The sequence below is a fragment of the Bos taurus genome, chromosome 2 (assembly GCF_002263795.3).
Source record: "Bos taurus isolate L1 Dominette 01449 registration number 42190680 breed Hereford chromosome 2, ARS-UCD2.0, whole genome shotgun sequence".
NCBI lineage: Eukaryota > Metazoa > Chordata > Mammalia > Artiodactyla > Bovidae > Bos > Bos taurus.
The window spans coordinates 39,459,398-39,475,825 of record NC_037329.1 but is presented as its reverse complement, the minus strand read 5'-3'; the positions used below and the strand labels follow the sequence as shown (position 1 = coordinate 39,475,825).

General features: G+C 38.0%; 1 pseudogene; it reads right to left on the bottom strand.

Moving 5' to 3' along the window:
• Positions 1 to 14,054: 14,054 nt before the first annotated feature.
• Positions 14,055 to 15,213, bottom strand: LOC101907802 (kelch-like protein 7; annotated as a pseudogene).
• Between the last annotated feature and the right edge of the window lie 1,215 nt (positions 15,214 to 16,428).

Genomic DNA, 16,428 nt, shown 5'->3' with positions numbered 1-16,428 from the left:
GACCCTGATGCTGGGAGGGATTGGGGGCAGGAGGAAAAGCGGACGACAGAGGATGAGATGGTTGGATGGCATCACCGACTCGATGGACTTGAGTTTGGGTGAACTCCGGGAGTTGGTGATGGACAGGGAGGCCTGGCATGCTGCAAGTCATGGGGTTGCAAAGAGTTGGACACGACTGAGTGACTGAACTGAACTGAATAACATGCTTGTAGTAAAAAAACTTCTGTTAAAATTTTCTAAAAAATAAATTTTTCTAACTTAATACAGAAATAATCTCAAAGTACTGTTTAGCAAAAACAATTCTATTCCAAACTTTAGTGATCCTTTATTGATAAAGTGGAGTGTCTAAAGGAATGAATGAACATGCAAGTTTTAGACAGCTCTCATAAGTAGAATTTCTAGGACCAAGTTTTGATTACTTTCTAACAAAAAGTAAAGTATGAGTATTCTTTCTGAGCAGATTTATATGCATTAGATAACAGACAAAATTCAGAGATGTGTTCAACACCTTTTCTGAAGGTAGGTGATATCAGCTAGAACTTATTAATACTACACACAGACCTGAAATACCAGTCACTGTCATGGCCAAGATTTTCACTAGCAATAACATCATAAGGACAAATGGCCCTTTGGTTCCAAATTTTATATGGGGAGGGAGGAGGGAGGAGGGTTCAGGAAGGGGAGCACATGTATACCTGTGATGGATTCATTTTGATGTTTGGCAAAACTAATACAATTATGTAAAGTTTAAAAATAAAATAAAATTAAAAAAAATAAAATAACTTTAATTTGTTTTGACTATTTCAAAGAAAATGTGCAGTATGACCAAGGAAACCATTTCAGTTATATTGCTGCAGTCAACACTGAGGGATGGAGAACCAGGAATGGAAATTTGGAAGTGTTGGGTACACAGGGCAGAAATTAAAATATGACATCTTAATAAATTATTTTCAAACCAATCAAGAAATCCAACAATATATTTGCAGATGGCAATGCTAATATCAAACCAGGCCTAAGGCATTTCCTGGGGGACTAATGACCAGAGGGAATTAATGGCCCTTGGCTTCAGCTCAAGCCATTCACTTTCCCAGCCAGTCATTAATCCTAAGACATGTCCCGAGCCTCAATCATTACAGCTTAATTGAGATGTCATGAAAAGGGTTAAAGAAGTTTTGACTACTTTACTACATGAATACCAGCAGTGAAATGCATTTAGAATCCCTGTTTAAAAGACATGTAATTGCCTCAGATTCTTTATATTATCATAACTCTTCAAAATTGATTGGTTTTAGGTTTATGGAAAAATATGCAAATTAACAGAGGATATGACACACATTTCTCATTGTGGGAATAAAAGTAGTTCACACAGAATTCATTTGATTGAGTTTGATTACTGAACAAAATCTAATTATTTTAGATACATGATCAGACTTTTCTGGAGATGCAGTATTGTAGGAAAGAAGTATTTGGCATGTGTTATTGTCAGTTCAAATGTGTTTTGTTAAACCATGGTTATTTTGGGAGGGTCTATCACTGCTGGGAAGCACAGGTATCAGAAATTACTTATTCAAAGTAAACAGAAGGAAAGAAAGGACAACTTCCTACTCAGGATGAGTATACAGTTAGGCTATGTGAAATAGGGAAAAGACCAGCAACTTCTGTCTCAGCATTTTGGAATCCTGTTTCCTAAACAAGGTCTCAAATCAGCTTATAAGGATGCTTCATTTGCATAAGAGTCTGATGATACCAGGAAAGTGAGGACAGGTGGAGAATGATTGAATAGTGAGAGTAGCCAATCAGAATTAAAAAAACAATTCAAAAGAACCATTTTTTTTTTTTAAGGCAAATATGCTTCCCAGTGTAGAAATGGGAAAAAATTCACAACAGATCTTAAATATATATCTGATTGTGTTCCCTGTAGCTCTGACTGGCTGCCTGCCAACCAAAGGATCCCCTCCTAAATTCTGATCATTAATGATCACATGTTACCCAACAGTGTTAAGAGCTGAGCAGTTTGCAGACTTTTCATATCTTCCATTTCTAAGTCTTTCCCTCGGGACCAGAGTACAGTCATTTTTCAAGAAATTGCCATATTCCTTCTCCCATATCCTTGAGCACTATTTGTCTCAGGGTGGTGATGGTGGTGGTATGTGTGTGTGTGTGCGTGTGAGCATATGATAGAAGAAGGAATATTGACAGTGGCTTTCGGCATTGCTCTCAACAAGTCATCTTCCGTAGTGGCTCTGATTCAGTCAGTTGCCCACTCACTTTTAGAATATCTGTGTTTCAATAACAACATGTGGGAAGGTTTCAGAATTTTAATCATGTGTAGTTGTCTTAAATTGCTAACTTGAGCCTAAAACTGAGGAAATACAGATATTAGGTATCTCAGCTCTCCCCAAAGAGAGCTGACAAGGTAGGGGCCAACCCACTCCTTCAGAGTTTATTACTAAAGAGGTCTATTGGCTAATTTTGCTGCCTCTGTTCAACACTCAGTACCTCAACTCCACACCCACCAGGCTATTAGAGGTATTAAAAAATACCTAAAAGACAAGGTGGAGGAAAAGGCAGGGAGTGGTCTGGGTCATCAGGAGGGCTGTGATGCTCACAACACTAAGCCAGGGAAAGAGAGTCAGGAGATTCATCACCCTAGGAGTGAAGGTTCTTGCAAGTCTGCCATCTGATTCCCTAGTAGTCATCTGCTTGGTCAATGGACTTGCTCATCTACCCTGACCTAACCTGAGCAAAAGAGGACTGGAGAGAAGTCCTGGCAATGCAGAGAGAAGAATGAGTGAGGTGTGGCAAGAATATAGGAGTTTTTCTTTAAGGGAAACTTGAGAGATGCCCTGAAGGAGACAGGCTGAGCTGACTGGGTAGTGTCCAGCCATAAGGAAGTTTCCTTATGATTGTGAGGTGATCTGCTGCTTATTGGTGGCATACATATCCACACATTTGCCTGGAGCCAGCTGGCAATGTGAGAAGTGAAAGCTTTGACTCAGATATGAGATGAGAATTTTAGAGTGATCTAGACTGGACTTGGAATATATTGAAAGGCAAGAAATTAGCTGGATCTTTCCAGAATACTTAACTAGTGTGCAAGAGAAATTTGACTTTATTTCATGCTTATACTTTCGTCATAGTGCAATAGATTGGTTACTCATGTAATAGGTCTTAGCACGCCGCCTGATCACCTCTCTGTGTCCTGGATGCCTATCACTCTGTAACTCATAAAGTCATAAGTTCTTATATTAATAGAATATGTAGTTAGCTTGTGAAATCAGAACATCAGACAGTTTATTAAAAGATTTGTCTAATATCCTTTGTTTAGAAGATTCAGTAGGTGATCTTTATTAAATCCTTAGTACATTCACTAGTATCCAGAAGATACAGATGTATAATTAATTTTAGCTATAACAAATGAAATTACTAAAGTCATTATTAATTAATATTATTATTAGTCATTTATCTTGCTCTTCAAGTTGCTCAGGCTAAAATATTAGAGTCATTTAAAACTATTTTCCTTCTATCATTCTTCATGTTCGATATATCAGTATATCCTTTTATGTTATAATCCAACCACTTGTATTTCTTAAGTCTCTCCACTGTTATAGGGCATCGGTGCTAAGTCACTTCAGGCATGTCGAACTCTTTTTGACCCCATGGACTGTAACCCGCCAGGCTCCTCTGTCCATGGGATTCTCCAAGCAAGAATCCTGGAGTGGGTTGCTATGCCCTCCTCCAGGCAAACTTCCTGACCCAGGATCAAACCCAAGTCTGTCTCTTGCACTGGCATGCAGGCTCTTCACCACTTGTGCCACCTGGGAAGCCCATCCACTGTTATCATGGTGTAAAGCATTGGTGTTTCTCCTTTGGATTGCTTCAAGAGACATTTAACTGGTTTCCCTGCTTTACTTTTACCTTCCTTCAGTTTATTTCTATCTAGCAGTCAGTGCGATCATGAAAACTTGAGTTAATCATACTTTTCTTGTTAGAATTCTCCACTGTCTTTACATCACACGTATGGTGAAGACCAAAGTCTTTACAATGGCCTTCAAGGTCCTACAAGATTTTTCACTCATCTCTTCATTTCTCTGATATGATTTCTATCACTTTCCCTCCTTGCCGTGACCTGACCTCCTACTCAAATTCTGTGTATTGTTAAAACATGTGTGTATGCTCAGTCGCTCAGTCATGCCCAATGCCTCACGACCCCAGGGACCATAGCCCACCAGGCTCTTCTGCCCATGGGATTCTCAAGGCAAGAATACTAGAGTGGGTTGCCATTTCTTTCTCCATTTAAAGCAATAACAGCTATTGTTTATTTAGCTCCTACTATGGGCTGGAGACATTCTAAATACTTTCTCAATATCATACAGATAACAAGTGTTGGAGGTAAGATTTTAGCTCAGCCAGACTGAAACCAGAGCTTGGACACTGAATTTTAACACCATATTGCCACCTGGTATGTGTCTACAGGGATGGTCTATGTCTAAACAGTCAGTGTTTTCTAGTAACTAAAACAGAGTTTAGGAGGTCAGTAAAACTAGGTTCATATCCTGGTTCCTCCTCATCTTAGTAGTGTGATGTTAGCAAATTAGCTTCCCTGTACTTCAATTTCCTTATCTAAGGGATGGGAATAATAATAGTTCCCTCCTGTCTGTACTGTTTTTCTAGATTCCACATATATGCATTAATGTATGTTATTTGTTTTTCTCTTTCTGATTTACTTCACTCTGTATGACAGTGTCTAGGTCTATCCGCATCTCTGCAGATGGCACATTTTTGTTTGTTTTTATGGCTGAGTAATATTCCACTGTATTCATATATATGGGCCACATCTTCTTTATCTATTCTTCTGTGGATAGACATTTAAGTTGTTCTATGAACCTTTTTGCAAAAAGGAGAGACATAGACATAGAGAACAAACATATGGACACCAAGGGGGAGGGAAGGATGGGATGAACTGGGAGGCTGAGACTGACATGTATACACTCCTATGTATAAAAGAGATGGGAGAGCCTGCTCTAGAGCCCAGGGAACTCTACTCAGTGCTCTGTGGCGACACAAATGGTAAGGAAATTTAAAAAAGAGGAGATATACGTATAATGTATACATATGCCTGATTCACTCTGCTGTAAGCAGGAAATATCACAACATTGTAAAGCAACTATACACCAATGAAAAATTAAACAAAACAAAACAAAACAAAACAAAAACAAAAACAAACAAACAAACAGTTGCCTCACAGGTAAGGCTTAAGTAAGAATATAAATAAGTATTCTTAGTTCAGTCCCAGAGTTAATGCTTTGTAAAGTATTATAATAGCTATTTAAATATATATTTCCAAAGAAAATGAATTTTCCCATTCTCAAGGCTCTTCAGTTCAGTTCAGTTGCTCAGTCGTGTCCGACTCTTTGCGACCCCATGAATCGCAGCACGCCAGGCCTCCCTGTCCATCACCAGCTCCCGGAGTTCACTCAGACTCACGTCCATCGAGTCAGTGATGCCATCCAGCCATCTCATCCTCTGTTGTCCCCTTCTCCTCCTGCCCCCAATCCCTCCCAGCATCACAGTCTTTTCCAATGCGTCAACTCTTCGCATGAGGTGGCCAAAGTACTGGAGTTTCAGCTTTAGCATCATTCCTTCCCAAGAAATCCCAGGGCTGATCTCCTTCAGAATGGACTGGTTGGATCTCCTTGCAGTCCAAGGGACTCTCAAGAGTCTTCTCCAACACCACAGCTCAAAAGCATCAATTCTTCAGTGCTCAGCCTTCTTCACAGTCCAACTCTCACATCCATACATGACCACAGGAAAAACCATAGTCTTGACTAGATGAACCTTTGTTGGCAAAGTAATGTCTCTGCTTTTGAATATGCTGTCTAGGTTGGACATAGCTTTCCTTCCAAGGAGTAAGCGTCTTTTAATTTCATGGCTGCAGTCACCATCTGCAGTGATTTTGGAGCCCAGAAAAATAAAGTCTGACACTGTTTCCACTGTTTCCCCATCTATTTTCAATGAAGTGATGGGACCAAATGCCTTGATCTTCGTTTTCTGAATGTTGAGCTTTAAGCCAACTTTTTCACTCTCCACTTTCACTTTCATTAAGAGGCTTTTTAGTTCCTCTTCACTTTCTGCCATAAGGGTGGTGTCATCTGCATATCTGAGGTTATTGATATTTCTCCTGGCAATCTTGATTCCAGCTTGTGTTTCTTCCAGTCCAGCGTTTCTCATGATGTACTCTGCATAGAAGTTAAATAAGCAGGGTGACAATATACAGCCTTGACGTACTCCTTTTCCTATTTGGAACCAGTCTGTTGTTCCACGTCCAGTTCTAACTGTTGATTCCTGACCTGCATACAAATGTCTCAAGAGGCAGATCAGGTGGTCTGGTATTCCCATCTCTTGAAGAATTTTCCACAGTTTATTGTGATCCATACAGTCAAAGGCTTTGGCATAGTCAATAAATCAGAAATAGATGTTTTTCTGGAACTCTCTTGCTTTTTCAGTGATCCAGTGGATGTTGGCAATTTGAACTCTGGTTCCTCTGCCTTTTCTAAAACCAGCTTGAACATCAGGACGGTTCACATATTGCTAAAGCCTGGCTTGGAGAATTTTGAGCATTACTTTACTAGCATGTGGGATGAGTGCAATTGTGTGGTAGTTTGAACATTCTTTGGCATTGCCTTTCTTTGGGACTGGAATGAAAACTGACCTTTTCCAGTCCTGTGGCCACTGATGAGTTTTCCAAATTTGCTGACATATTGAGTGCAGCACTTTCACAGCATCATCTTTCAGGATTTGAAATAGCTCAACTGGAATTCCATCACCTCCACTAGCTTTGTTTGTAGTAATGCTTTCTAAGGCCCACTTGACTTCACATTCCAGGATGTCTGGCTCTAGGTCAGTGATCACACCATCGTGATTATCTGGGTCATTAAGATCTTTTTTGTATAGTTCTTCTGTGTATTCTTGCCATCTCTTCTTAATATCTTCTGCTTCTGTTAGGTCTATACCATTTCTGTCCTTTATCAAGCCCATCTTTGCATGAAATGTTCCCTTGGTATCTCTAACTTTCTTGAAGAGATCTCTAGTCTTTCCCATTCTGTTGTTTTCATCTATTTTTTTGCATTGATCTCTGAAGAAAGCTTTCTTATCTCTTCTTGCTATTCTTTGGAACTCTGCATTCAGACGCTTACATCTTTCCTTTTTTCCTTTGCTTTTCACTTCTCTTCTTTTCACAGCTATTTGTAAGGCCTCCCCAGACAGCCATTTTGCTTTTTTGCATTTCTTTTCCATGGGGATGGTCTTGATCCCTGTCTCCTGTACAATGTCATGAACCTCATTCCATAGTTCATCAGGCACTCTGTCTATCAGATCTAGGCCCATAAATCTATTTTTCACTTCTACTGTATAATCATAAGGGATTTGATTTAGGTCCTACCTGAATGGTCTAGTGGTTTTCCCTACTGTCTTCAATTTAAGTCTGAATTTGGCAATAAGGAGTTCATGATCTGAGCCACAGTCAGCTCCTGGTCTTGTTTTTGCTGACTGTATAGAGCTTCTCCATCTTTGGCTGCAAAGAGTATAATCAATCTGATTTTGATGTTGACCGTCTGGTGATGTCCATGTATAGAGTCTTCTCTTGTGTTGTTTGAACAGGGTGTTTGCTATGACCAGTGCATTTTCTTGGCAAAACTTAGTCTTTGCCCTGCTTCATTCCGTATTCCAAGACCAAATTTGCCTGTCACTCTAGGTGTTTCTTGACATCCTACTTTTGCATTCCAGTCCCCTATAATGAAAAGCACATCTTTTTTGGGTGTTAGTTCTAAAAGGTCTTGTAGGTCTTCATAGAACCGTTCAACTTCAGCTTCTTCAGCATTACTCGTTCGGGCACAGACTTGGATTACTGTGGTATTGAATGGTTTGCCTTGGAAATGAACAGAGATCATTCTGTCGTTTTTGAGATTGCATCCAAGTACTGCATTTTGGACTCTTTTGTTGACCATGATGGCTACTCCATTTCTTCTGAGGGATTCCTGCCCTCAGTAGTAGATACAATGGTCATCTGAGTTAAATTCACCCATTCCAGTCCATTTCAGTTCGCTGATTCCTAGAATGTCGACGTTCACTCTTGCCATCTTTGTTTGACCACTTTCAATTTGCCTTGATTCATGGACCTGACATTCCAGGTTCCTATGCAATATTGCTCTTTACAGCATCGGACCTTGCTTCTATCACCAGTCACATCCACAGCTGGGTATTGTTTTTGCTCAAGGCTCTTACAGTGCTTCAAATTTAGATATTTGAGAATCCATATTAAAATGGCTTCTACTCATATTAAAGATTTGTAAACATTTGAATTCATTTACTACATCGTTAAACTGAAGGTCGGAAAGTGGAGTGATTATTACTTGTAACTCTTCAAAGGATATCTAGGGAAACAAACTCTTCCTTTTACTCATTGCTGACATTTTTTTCCCCTAAAATAATAGTTTACATTAAAGCTGACAAATATACTCTAAAATTTTATCTTGATGCCAATCAAAGGTAATAATTTATAATCTGGAATACCAAAATTTAAAATGGAAACAGCAACTGAACCTTAAATAGGGTGTTATGAACTCAAAACTGACTTTTCTAGAGGAGAAAAAGTGGTTCTAGGGCTACCCAGGAGGCCAGCGAAGGTCTGTTCAATCTGAATGGCATGATTATACCTGAACATTTATTATATTAGAGTCAGTGGGAACTAGTTTACCATTGTAAAGCATGATCCTTAAATGACCAAACTGTGCTTTTCTTTGGTAGAGCCTCTTTAACTGCTATATTACTTTAATATTGCCGTTTTCTTTTAGTTTATATTTGCTATACTGGCTAGTCGTGCGTGTTTGCTGTCTCTAAGTCGTGTCCGACTCTTTGCGACCTCATAGACTGTAGCCCACCAGGTTCCTCTGTCCATGGGATTCTCCAGGCAAGAACACTGGAGCAGGTTGCCATTTTCTTCTCCAAGTGTTCTTCCCAACAAAGAAATTGAACCCGTGTCTCCTGTGCCTCTTGCATTGGCCCGTGGATTCTTTACCACTGAGCCACTTGGGAAGCCCCCACTAGCTAGCAAAAAAAAAAAAAAAAAAAATTCAGGTTCTTGTGTGGTCCTTTGTTTGTCTTGAAATCTCTGTAGACCTTGAACCCACTGAGGGTGATCTGTAAATACTTGATTGGCTCACTGATTAATGATATAACATGGTTCATAAATATTAGCGTCTCGGTTCAAAATGTCTAATAACACACACACCTGCAACTGCTTTAAGCACTCAACATATATTAGCATATAATAGCTCACTCAACCCACATGAAAACCTTCAGAAGTAGACAGTAATACTGTTTCCATTTTACGGATGAAGATATGAAGGCAGAGGGAAAGTGGGTATCATGTCTATGTCACACAGCCAATATGTGTGACATAGGTTGGTGTTTGAATCTGGAGAGTCCGGCACCAGAGACCACATTTCTAACCACTATATCATGAGGGCAAAATAGCCCAGATACACTTGTTGTCATGGCCAGACATCAGGATTGATATCCATCTTGACCAATGTGTCTCCTAAGCATCTATTAACATTGCTAATGCCTGCTATCATAAGTGTATGGATCACTGTTGATGATTTCTTTTAATTCTTTACTTAACAATTAAAAAAAAATTTATTGTTATTTGGCTGCACCAGGTCTTAGTTACAGCATGCAAGATCTTAGATCTTCATTTCGGCATGTAAACTTGAATTCTTAGTTACAGCATGTGGGGTCTAGTTCCCTGACCAAGGATAAACCTGGTTCCTCTGCATTGGGAGCGCAGTCTTAGCCCCTGGACCACTAGGGAAGTCCCCTCTTTGCTTCATTTTGACATACTCTGCATGTCTGTTTGACCCCCTCCACTGTACTATTTTTTATATTCTTCTGCCAATGCAGGAGATGTAAGGGATGCGGATTCAATCCCTGGATTGGGAAGATCCGCTGGAGGAGGGCATGGCAATCCACTCCAGTATTCTTGCCTGGAGAATCCCATGGACAGAGGAATCTGGCGGGCTATGGTCCATAGGGTTGCAAAGAGTTGGACACTCCAGAAGCAACTTAGCATGCATGCATGCCATCTTCAACATTTCCCCAAAGTCTCTTTAGCATACAAGCTGCTTTTTCACTTTTTCACATGATTCGATGAAATTTAACTATTATAGCTTTTTGTTTTCTTCACTCTTCTTCTTGAAAGCCTAGTCACATGGGATTATATCTTTATACAGTTATCAAATTATATTTACTAAACACCAGTCTTACTTATAGCTATTATTCAAATCTTTAAGGATTTGAAGGGATTATCCATCTCTCTGAAGGGCCTGAGATCCCATTTGCTTAAAATACAGCAATAAGATGTAATACATCCATAGCACCATTCTTTGAGAGCTCTGTAACCCATGCCGTTGATCCTTAAAATATCCTTAAAATATCCCTGCTCGGTATGACTAGCAGTATTCACTTTGGCTTCTGCAAAATAGAGATAATGAGGCAAAGAAAGTAAAAATCTCTTTCTTATAGTTAGTTATTTCTTAAACTACTCACTTTGTTATGATGCAATTAGAAAATATATCATTATCAGGACTAGGAAATAGTGATTAATATTTTAGAAAGTTACATGAAGAATACTGTAAAATATAACTATCTTGTAAAATATAACTGTTTTTGGGTAAAAGAACGGAGAGGCTTAGAGGTAAAGGTCATGTGAACAAAACCAACATGACTACCATAACTTCAAGAGTCCATCCTTTTCTCTTTTAGTGACATAAGCATTTTGACTAACATCCTCAATTTCTTCAGGGATAATGATGCTTGTTGATAGGAGCTTTTTAAAGATAACTTTGTATCGGTACAGAATTAAATGTCATCTTTACTAGTGCGCTGTCTTCCAGATCCCTTTCCTGATTTCTACTGTATTTATTCTTAATAAGGGCTAAAATGGGTTAAATCAGTAGAACTTCCCCTAGAAATGGCTCCATTTAATACAGCTTCTCTTAGATGACAAAATAACTGGTTGTAAAGTGGGAATATCCCTATTCTCTACTGTTTTATTTAGTTGATTCAAAATAACTGGTTATATTGGTAGATTAATTACTTTCTGCCTGAGATTAAGTGAAAGTATAAATAGAAAGAAATGTTAGCTCAGTTCACTTTGGGTTGACAGTATGTTGATTAGGCGCACACATACCATTATCATTTGAATAAGGTCTCTCAGTCATTTCTTTGGTTTAATGTGCTCTAAAAAGAATAGTTGGGTTCATTTTGTTTAGCTGATGCAGCAGTTTTTGCAATGTGTTTTAGTTTCTGATTTGCAGTTTTCTACCTGTTGGTTGGAATTAACCAGACTATTCTTGTTAGTATTTCTTTTTCTTAATTTCTCTTTTTATTCACTTCTTACAGTTTGGGATATTTTCATTTGCTTAACTTTCAGTATATACATGCAGAGTTTTAAGAGTGATATTAAGGTTTTGGTTATTTTTTTAATGGCATAACTGTGCAAAGTTGGTGGGTTTTTTTTTTTTTTCCCCTCTTTCTATTTTACTCAGTTGCAGATGAGCTGAAAAGAAGCAGATGTTTGGTGTCAGTGATTTTTTTAAAAAGCAATTCTCACTTAAAAGATTTTAAAAAATCTTTTTTTAAATACAAAAAGGAATAAGATATTTAAACCTTTCTAACATTTTTTGACTATAGAATCTCTTTATGAAAGTTTACATATCCAGATTTATTGCTTTGGATATTTCTTCCTTCGTATTTAACTGAGGATAGATTTAGTGGATCAGAATATAAAACTGCTTAATTCTGACAGATAGGCATATTGATTTCTCTTTGTTTCTGTTGCTCAAAGAAAGTCTGCCTAAGCCATTAATTCTGTAAGTCTTTAAATTCACTGAAGGTATTTAAGTGCACAAGCACTTTGTGGTTTATTTTGGTTTATTGTTACTTAATAAAAGTAAATAAAAGACAACATAATACAAACAAAATGTTCAATTCTTAAGCATTTTTTTCTTTTGGTGCCAAAATTCAAAGTTCTTTTCAAATTAGGGCAATAACCTTGACTAAATTATTTGCTAAGTTGTTTAAAAATAAAATAAGCAGAAGGAAAAAATATACATATATTCATTTTTATTTTATAAAATATGTATGTAGATGTATATTCACACATAAATACATTTAAAGGTGCATGTTAATTCTAGCTTTCTTCAACAACAGGATGGTACATTAACACAATGGCATGTTCATGAGTCATCACAATGACAAAATTGTAGGATTTACATGCTTCCTCCATCCAAGTAGCAAAACATACTGGCTTAAAATACTCTCATTTAATTTAAACATCATATAACACCTGTACAAGAAGTGGTGTAGGTAGATACAAATTCTTATTTGTACTTAAGAGGAGGATACTTTGTTAGTTTTTGGCATAGCTAATAGTAGATTATGACTATCAAATCACCTAAGGCCATGGCAAAATACAGTAACATTCAGTAGAAATAATTCACAGAGGTCAACATGCTTAAATCTAAGATAACATTCTTATTATGCTTCTCTTTAGATATTGAAATTAATTTGTATGGTAAAAGATTAGTGTTGGAAATGCATGAGTGCATGCTTACACTTCAGTCATGTCCGACTCTTTGATACCTTATGGGCTGTAGTCCACCAGGCTCCTCTGTCCATGGGATTCTCCAGGCAAGAACACTGGAGTGGGTTGCCATGCCCTTCTGCAGGGGATCTTCCTGACCCAGGGACTGAACCCAAGTCTCCTGAGTCTCTTGCATTGGCAGGTGATTCTTTACAGGTAATGGAGCTGATTTGAATATTTGGGGCTACCAGGATACCTTCCCTTTCTTTATGTAATGAGGAAAAGCCTATGACAATTTTATGTTCCAAACTTTAAGGGAAATTCAAGGACAGCTTGCCTTTTCCTCTTATAAGTTATTTTATTTCAAATAAAGTGACCACCAGAATGATAGCTTAAGCCAGCCAGTCCCAGTGAAGTTGCTCAGTCATGTCCAACTCTTTGCAATCCCAACGACTGTAGCCTACCAGGTTCCACCATCCATGGGATTTTCCAGGCAAGAATACTGGAGTGGGTTGCCATTTCCTTCTCCAAAGCCAGCCAATATACTACTATTCGCTACTTTGTTAGTTTTTGGCATAGCTAATAGTAGTATAATAGTACAATAATACAGTGGGGAAGGGGAAGAGGAGGCTCAGCAGCATTCATGAAAAGACGACAAGAACAGTATCATTTCAATTCAAATATAACAACCCAAGATTTCTACTACTTTATCTACTTATCTACTAGAAAAAAATTAATATTTTTTATTATCATCTTTCAATCAGCAGTTAATATAAATATTTGCTGCTTCTCATGAGTGATATCCAAGGAATATCTAAAGACAACACTATAGGGATACTGCTTAATTCTAGATAATTCAATTAAGTAGTACTGCTTAAATTGTCTCTTTGAAGGAGATCAATTAAGTGAAAATAATCATTTGGGACAGGTATAGGACACATATCAATGGGTTCCATTAATGATAGTTAAAACCATTTTAACATCTCCAATAATATTAAATTCAAGAATTTTAAAACAATTCCTATACAGTATTTATTATTAAGCAGTCTACTTGAAATGGAAAATGAAATAATGTTCACTTTGGAAATTCAAGGTAAATAATAATTTATAGAGAAATCAGCCTCCTGACTTTTAATATTAGAAATAATAAAGACAATCAACTTATATTAAAATATTAAATAAGAGTAAATGGTGAAAATTTTTAAGATGTAGTTTTAGCAAAAAGAAAGGAGAGGGTGGAACTTCCAACAGAAATATTTAATAAATATTATAATGGAGTGCTAATAGTGTTAACATTAGGAAATGAGTAATAATTGATGGAATAAGAATTTTTATTGGTAGTTATATCCTCAATTATTTAAATTTTTCCACTATAAGTCTAAGAATTTGTGAGTATACAGAAGAGCACCAAGTATGTGCCATTTATAAGAGCAAAGCAAGACATGAAATGAGATTTCTGAAGTTACAGTCTCATTTCCAGGCTTGTGCAGCACACTCATCTTTTTTCAACTTTGGGTTAAAATATCTACAAGACTGTGGTTGGGAGCCTCCAAACAGGGCTATGCGGTAGTCATGTTTCTTCCTTCTGGGCCTTGTGCCATCTACCAGTTCTTCTCGATCCTCTGGAGAAAGGGGATGATACCTCATGCCAATTATCACCATCTTAAGACATTCGGGATTGTCTTGAATAAGTGGTTCAGCTTGTACTGTTTTACTTAAGAAATTCTTTAAGAGGAAACCTGACTTTAGCAAGGATGTCAACCATAAAAGGCTGGCGATTAGGTTCATCATATTTCAACCACCTGACTGCAGCATCATAAACCTGATCCTCTGCTTTCACAGTCAGAGTGTCCTGGTTGAGGAGATGTGTAACTCGCTTGACATCAAGTTGTAGAAATTCATCAGTTTTATAAACTTCAGTAAAATGCTGATGAATAAAGTAATCTGCAGTTGCTTTCAATTCAGGACAGTCTAGACACTCTGCTAATACACTTATACTAAGACAGTTTGAAGCATCAACTTGTTCTTCAAAAAATCAACACAGATTTTCTTCACAGGTTCAATCTGGTACTGATTTGCTGCATCTAACAAGGACTGAACATTGTTGCTATTCACAGAAATTCTAGCTGTATAAGCAAATTCCACAAGTTGTTCAATAATGTCAGGTTCGGCATCTTTGAGCTCCACTTCAAAGGACTTTGATTCAAGCATGTTAGTTGTGAACATTAAGTTAAAAAAATGACTGGCTGCAGCAAGGACAACACGATGAGCAGGTATCTTTCTCTCCTGGACCATAAGGATCACATCACACAGTGTTTTCTTTGGATTTGTGTGGCTTGTCAACAAGGTTCTGCAATCAGTCCCTCCCAGCGTGAATTCAAGTTGACCCTGGGTACAGATCCCTGGGTAGACTGTGGATTCAACTATAGCTGGGTGGTGGATTTAAATCACTGTTTCCGCATGTTATTCATGACGCCCATGAAACTGGCCATCCATTTGGCTTCCTCTCCAGCAGCAAGTTTCTTCTCGGTCTTCTTCTTGCTGCTCTTCTCTACTTCAGAGGCTGCCATCCTCCTTCGGTCAGCGCGGCTCACGCCCGGGACTTGACGGGCCGGGCGAGGGGTTGTACTCTCCAGGCACGCTGGGGCTTGTGTTCACTAAACCACCGAGGCTGGGAGAGTGGCTGGCTCTTCCACCCTGCCTGCAAACGCGCGGGGACACCGCAGCCCTTGCAGTAGGGCAAGGCCAGATGACCCGCTCAGAAGATCGCTGTAAAGCGATGTACTCGCTGGGCTGCGTCTCCAGCAGAACTGGAGCCCGGAGGAGGAGCCTGCGCCCAAATAAGAATTTGTATCTACCTACACCACTTCTTGTAGTGACTCCAAAGGAGCTTTATTTTCACAGAAGGAGATACAGGTAGAAAAAATTCAAAATCACAGGTGGTCTAAGAAATGCTATAATGTCTTTGCTATAATGATTCATTCAATAATAATTCAGCTTAAAATTCCAATAAATAAATGTGATTACTCCAATTCTGAGAGTAGAAGGAAATACCATGCTGTCAAAAAAAAAAAAAAAGGCAAGAAATTAACAAGTGATAAACTATTATTAACTAAAAGTACAAATTTTGTTTAAATTTCACGAAATTTTATGCTAGTCTCCATTATTTATTTTCATACCTTATTTGAGATTCCACACTCTAGCTGCATTGAGCAACTTCAGCTGCATACAACAAATTCTGAAAAATTTTCTTTTCATCTTTATTCTGTTACAAATATTTTCTAATTTTCCTTTTCATGGCTTCCTAGATACACTCATCATTTAAAAGTGGGCATTTCTAAATACATGGGGTTTTTAATATCTTTGATATTAATTTATCATTCTGATATTAATTTCTCATTTAAATGCTTTCTTCTCTGCAATCACCCTCTGTGTTTTTTAGTCTCTTAACTTTAGTGAGGCTTTCAATGGCTAAGTCAAAGTTCTCTCTTGGTAAATGTCACTTTGTACTTGAAAATATGTGGGTTATTTTAAAGTATCTTTTGATACTGATTTCTAACAATTCTACAGCGATAAGAGAACAGACTGTATGATTTCAATACCTTTAGACCATGAAGTTTTTGCACCTTGTTTTATAGCACTGGATATGTTCCAGCGTCTCCTGGTTTATAGTCTACAGGAACTTGAATAGAAATTGTGTCCTGCTGTTGTATGAAAATTGTATAAATCTTAGTTATGTTGAATTGGTTCATAGTGCTTTTCAGGTCTACAATACACTTCTACTC